Below are 6,856 nucleotides of genomic sequence, written 5' to 3' on the forward strand. Positions count from 1 at the left end.
GTCGCCCGGGTTAGAGCTGTTGTGACAGCCTGTGTACTAAATTTCACATGATGTATACCACCAAATTATAAATTAAATAATAAATGCTCCCTAACATACTGTAGACATACTATAAGTAAAATTCCGCTCTCTGCTTTCTTTCCTGGTGTGTAATTTTAACAACCAGCAGTGTAGCTCTGTGCCCCACCCAACCATGGGCTGCTCTTGCTGCAGCCGCTGGAAGGGTGACGTCATTTTGCAATGGATGCACATCGCTTCTTGGAGGCGGTCTGTGTAGTAAGGCAACCAGCACTGATGTACACCGATGTGACAAAAGTCATGGGATAGCGATATGATCACATTCAGAAGGCGGGAGAATAGCGTACCGGTATAAAAGGGCAGTGTACTGGCGAAGCTGACATTTGTACTCAGATGATTCACATAAAATTTTTTCCGACGTGATTGTGGCCGCGCGATGTCAATTAACAGTCTCTGAACGTGGAATGATAGTTGGAGCTAGACGCATGAGACATTACATGTCGGAAATCGTTAGGGAGTTCAATAATCCGAGATGCAAAGTGTCAAGAGTGTACCGAGAATACTAAAATTCAGGCCTCTCACCATGGACAACGCGCGGCCGATGGTCTTCATTTAACGGCGGAGAGCACTGGCGTTTGTGTAGAGTTGTCAGTGATAACAAACAACATGCGTGAATAAATATAGAAATCGATATGGGACGTACGACGAACGTATCCGTTACGACAGTGCCGCGAAACTTGGTATTAATGGCCTATGGCAGCAGACAATTAACTGGGTGCCTTTGCTAATGACACGACATCGTATGTAGTGCTCCTCCAGGGCTCGCGACCATTTCGGTTGAGCCCTACACGACTGGAAAACTATGGCCTAGTCAGATGAGTCCCGATTTCATTTGGTAAGAGCTGGTAGTAAGGTTCGAGTGCGGTGCAGTCCTCACGAAGCCACGGACCCAAATGGTCAAGAATGCAGTGTGAAAGATGGTGATGGTTCCATGATGCTGTGTGGAATGGACTGGGTGCTCTGTTGAAGCTGAACCGATCATTGACTGAAAGTGCTTATGTTCGGCTGCTTGGAGACCATTTGAAGCCATTCATGGACTTCATGTTCCCATACAACGATGGAATTTTTATGGATGACAATGTGCCATGTCACGGGGTCGTAATAGTTCGCGCATGGTTGAACAACATCGTGGACAATTTGAGCGAATGATTTGGCCACCCAGATCGCCCGACATGAATCCCATCGAACATATATGGAACATAATGACAGGTCAGTTCGTGCACAAAATCCTGCACCGTCAACACGTTTGCAATTGTGGACGGCTATAGAGGCAGCATGGCTGAGTACTTCTGTAGGGGACTGCTAACAACTTGTTGAGTCCATGACGCGTCGAGTTGCTGAACTGAACCGGGCGAAAGCAGGACTGACACGACATGAGAGGCATCCCATGAGCTTTGTCACCTCACTGTGTCGCTAACATCTCGTTACAAGAGGCAGCAATCGTAGCGGGCACACTGACAAGTACATTGGGCTGCGTACCATCGGAGGGCAGGTCACGAATGAGTCCCGACTGAGATAGAAAAGCGACATCAGGCGACAAGCAAGAAACCATTAGCATCCATCAAATATCTGTGAAACATACGCTTTCGGTTTTGGCAGTGTCATCTTGGAGTGCGTGATAGTTGTTCTCTCGATTACCGGACGGATGTGATAACTTCCTATGTAAAACCGTGACGATGCAGGTCTGTACAGGAGAAATCCTTACAGATTGTGCACATTATTAGATTTTAACCCACTGTCCGATAACGCTTGACAGTTCAGGTGTTACCATACAAAAGAATTCAGCAAACTAATCAAAAACACAATTCAGCGCTTGGGGTTGTAAGCTAGACCTCCTGATGTGAATTTTATAGGACATGTTCGAAACGTGCTCAAATGGCGTTCGCAGTTCTAATCGTAGCGTATGGTGCAAGAGGTATCCCCTGCCATGCACGTGAAAGTGATTTGCAGACTTTAATTATCGAGATAGATTTAATTTTCATTTATTGTTGTTGTATAAGATCCTTGGGGTCATCCTGAAGCACGTCGTTTCCCAGACGTGCAGTGAGAGATTGCAGCAGCTCTCCAGACTTTAATGTAGCAACGAATCAGTTAGCTAATTAGTGTTGTAATGTGACACAGGGGAATTAATGAGTGTTGAATGACGTGCCTCTTAATCCGTGTAAATTTTAGAAATAGGTCTTAGTAATGAAGCTCATAACTTGAAGCAGTTAATCATGTTTGATATTGATAATTAGTAAACTCCCTTTGTAAGTAGCCTGTTTATATCCAGAATGAAATTTTCACTCTGCAGCGGAGTGTGCGCTGATATGAAACTTCCTGGCAGATTAAAACTATGTGCCGGGCCGAGACTCGAGCTCGGGACCTTTGCCTTTCGCGGGCAAGCCAGGAAGTTTCATATCAGCGCACACTCCGCTGCAGAGTGAAAATCTCATTCTGGAAACATCCTCCAGGCTGTGGCTAAGCCATGTCTCCGCAATATCCTTTCTTTCAGGAGTGCTAGTTCTGCAAGGTTCGCACGAGAGCTTCTGTAAAGGTTGGAAGGTAGGAGACGAGGTACTGGCAGAAGTAAAGCTGTGAGGACGGGGCGTGAGTCATGCTTGGGTAGCTCAGTTGGTAGAGCACTTGCCCGCAAAAGGCAAAGGTCCCGAGTTCGAGTCTCGGCCCGGCACACAGTTTTAATCTGCCAGGAAGTTTCAGCCTGTTTATATGTTTGTATGTTGGTAGCGCTATACACTGCTTTAATATTACTGACAGCGCTCTGCGCCTTCGGTAACAGACTCTGTGGTCAGTAGGACTTGCAGTTAGAAGTTAATAGCAGTGATGAAGGTTAGGAGTGTCAGCGCGAGCGGACGGTTTGGACGCGTGTCCTTCATGGAGATTTAGTGTTGATTGGAAAGGGATTCTAAAATGATGATTGATGCATCTGCTAATGTTTGGGAAATGGAATTATTGACGATTATATAATTTTGGAACTGGATGCCACATGATTAAGATAAAATCTGCTAAATACGTTGTTTGCTCTGCAGCAAAATCTTTCCTTTGCTAACCACATGCCTATTAGTAGTTAGAGATTACAGTAGTTAGAAATTTTTTATTTAGCTGGCTGTAGTTGCTGCTTGCTGTTATTGCTGTAGTCCGTGTAATGAAGATTTTCTGTGAGGTAAGTGAGTCATGAAAAAATGTAGGTTATTGTTAGGATTTCTTCTAATTCAGGGCCATTCTTTTGTGTTAATTATTTGCAGTCAGACTGCGTTGCGTTTGTATATTGTGGGCTATAAATGAACAGGATAAGTTTGACTTGTATTTGTCATGGAAAATTCTGTAGGTCTGTGACGTGACAAAATCAAGCAAAGAGACAGTAGTTTCTGTTTCACTCAGTAGATTCAATTTCACTCAGGAATTTCATCTCGTGGCAAAGAGTAGAATTAAAGCATTCAGTAGGTTCAGTTACATTCAGAAGTTTAAGTAAAAACATAGAAGTTTCACCTTGATTGCCTTCTATCACAACTGCCGTGCCAGTTAAGTTGAGACTGATTACATCAGTATTTGATTTAATGTAATAAAATGACATAATCAAGGATTGCTGGATTGTGCGTTCTTATGGGACAGTTTTCCAGAACTGTTCTATAATATATGCAAATTTACATAACCCCATGTTGGATTCACCCATGATCTGAATAATTAATTGCAATCGGAGAAATTATTTGAATACAAATTTGTAAGTGAATCTTACCTTTAGAAATAACCTAAAACAGATCAGCGTGTTAGGTGAAAGGAAGAGAAATGATTTGGAGGCAGCCTAGCCAAGCCGAACAGTGGAGCAGTTAGGCACGCTGCTGCAACCTTCTGAAAAGGCCGGTGATGGGAAGCGGTCGTGCCGTAAAAACAAATCTGCTCCCCTGAAAAGAACTCTTTCTTTTGAATGTACGAGCCACACTGACCGACAAAAAAACACGGGCAGTAGAAGAGGTCTTTGGTGAGGCAGTTCATTATTACTGCTGTGATCCTACGTCGATACACTTTATCAGAGAGCCAATAATGCTGACGTTTCTCAAGTGCCAGTTAGGAAGTCTGTAGGCCTAAGCTTGATGGAGCACCATTAAAAGTTTGAATTAAGTTTGTGATCCAATTTCTTGTTTCACCATTACCCATTAACCGAAAGCGGAATCAAGGAAGCTGTTCTGGTCGGGATCCATAATAATTTTTCATCTTCGAGTTCCTTGTTTAAGCCGTCGTAAACAAATTCTGGTTACAATATCCGAGTCGTAATGCTCGCTGCTGCAGTTAGGTGCAACATCTATGGCATATATAGCAGAATTGGTGAAGTTGCAGTGATTCTTTTGAGTTTGAAGAAGTCAACAGAGTCGATAAGATATCTGCGGAGTTATTAAAACCAGTGGACGGTAAAGGAAATAGCACAAAAATCTGTGGAATAGGAGATTCACACTCAGATTTCCAGAAAACGCTTCATCATTTCAATATAAAAAAGGCACTACTGAATAAATCTGGAAACTATCAATCGGTCTCGCGATAGAAACTGAAGAGGTAGTGGCCGAAATTAATTTGATCTCAGGAAAGGAAAACACACAGAGGAAGAAATTCTGAATTTGCGGTTAGTACTGGAAGAAAGCTCAAAGAAAACACAGGATACTTTCAATGCAATTACAGATTTAGAGGAATAAAGAATCACTATTCTGTGATGAATGGGGATAAATCAAGAGTAATATACAGTATCTAAGAAAGAGTAAATGGAAGGGAAAATCAAAAAGAGCAAGATCTCGGTAGTAAAAAGGCATGGTACAATAGGTACTCTTTGTCGTTGTTGTCTAACTTGAACGTTGTGGAAGTGACACAAGACGTGCAAGAAACTTTTAGAAGATAATCGAAGGGGTAGATGATGGTATACCATTTACAGGGTCGACATACGTCAAAAGAAAGGAAGGCTTGAATCACGTGTTCAATAGAACTGACTTCATACTTAGAACGGAATACGAGTTACGGGCGCATGAAAGTGGTGTTGGGCAGTAGAATGGGGATTAGTGACTTAGTAAATATTGACAATGGATCGGACATAACAATATGAAAAGTGAATCAATTGTATCAACTACGAAATAAAACACAGAACGACCGAAGTACGAAAGAGTTTCGAAGTAGATTGACACAGTGGAATGAAATTTATAGAAGTGAAAGGTGTCTTTTGGTATCAAGTTATAGAATATGGATTCGAAGTTGAGGGAGAAGCTCGGAAAATATATGCCTGGAACACATAATCATACGCAAACACTCTTAGTCAACCTTAGTAAGCAAGAGAAGTAGAAATTAAATGTATTTAAAATTCGGTGTCACAGAAAGGTATTCAAATTAAGTGAAAGATAAAATGCTAAACGAAAAGGTTATAGAAAGAATCAGCGAGGAAATAAGTCTATTGAAAGCACTAGAAGAAGCCCTAGTGTATTCAAGAGTCTTGGCATCGGAAGGCACGCTAGAAATTTTCATAAGAAAGTGACGGACAAAGTAAGGAAATGTTTAGGAATTACGGTGCTAATTACCAAATCGCCAGGTATCCTGCAACGAATTCAAAATCTCTTGACGGGATCTTATAGTGAGAGAACTAATGACTTGGTAACTGAAGGCCCTACGGCTGGCCTAGTACTTTTAGGGAGTACGTACCATATTGTGTGCAGGCAACGTGTTCACTATTTTCTCTCTCCCCTCCACAAAAAATTGCGCAAAGCCGGCACTACACGCCATACGCAATTACAGTGATGTACACTTATCCTTTACAACAAGGAAAGGAAACGTATTGTTGGTTTTTATGAAAATATTTCCATCCCACACGTCCTTCTCAGTATTTAGTCAGCAATGTTGCAATAGCAGTCGGCAATTGAAGACCCCTGACTGCTGGCAGCAATATTGTCAGGCAAGCACCGGCAATTGAAACAGCAGTCTCTGCGACAACATTGTAACATTATCATAGAGACTTATACAAAATCACTTTACATGGCTGGTTGACACAGGCCTGTGAAGCAACCGCGCCAAGCCCACTGCAAATGTCAGGAATTTTCTTTCGCCGTCTCTTTTATAGACAGTCGATTTTTCGAAGACTGGAAATGGAACTGAACGTTTGGCGTCATTGGCCGCGAGGCCCCTTATGAGGCAGGTCCGGCCGCCTTGGTGCAGGTCTTATTACATTCGACGCCACGTTGGGCGACCTGCGCGCCGGATGCGTATGAAATGATGATGAAGACAACACAACATCCAGTCCCTGAGCGGAGAAAATCCCCAACCCACCCGGGAATAGAACCCGGGCCCGCAGGACTGCAATCCGTCACGCTGACCACTCAGCTATCGGGGCGGACTTTTCAAAGAATAAAAACAAATATAATAATGCATTTTACAGAATCCGCGTGACAGTCGTTTTAATAATTCATTAAATATGTCCGTTATACTGTGATAACTGATTCGGCGTGAGCTGCATTGAAATTATTTGGAATCGAATTCTGCTGTCAGACAAGGGAAACACACAAGCACTAGCTGCTAAAGCCATATAAAATTAATTTTAAACAGAGAGATGTTTCTGTTTTATTATTTCTAAAAACTCTACATTAGTGTACAATCTCTGTTTAGTAGCACAATAGAATAATTTTATGGTACATGCACAAATTTTTCAAAAGTTATAGTGGGCGAGCTCAGAACAGAGAATGTTAGCTCTGGGCCAATGTGCCATTTGGAATGTCAATAAAGGCGAACCGCCAATGTAACAGACGTCAGGGAA

General features: G+C 42.4%; 1 non-coding gene across 1 annotated transcript; it reads left to right on the forward strand.

The window, feature by feature from the left end:
• Positions 1 to 2,675: 2,675 nt before the first annotated feature.
• Positions 2,676 to 2,750, forward strand: Trnal-caa. Its single transcript has one exon. It is a non-coding gene; the product is annotated as a tRNA-Leu (tRNA).
• Positions 2,751 to 6,856: the final 4,106 nt, after the last annotated feature.

This window comes from Schistocerca piceifrons, chromosome 1 (assembly GCF_021461385.2).
Source record: "Schistocerca piceifrons isolate TAMUIC-IGC-003096 chromosome 1, iqSchPice1.1, whole genome shotgun sequence".
In the NCBI taxonomy this organism is placed as follows: Eukaryota; Metazoa; Arthropoda; class Insecta; order Orthoptera; family Acrididae; genus Schistocerca; species Schistocerca piceifrons.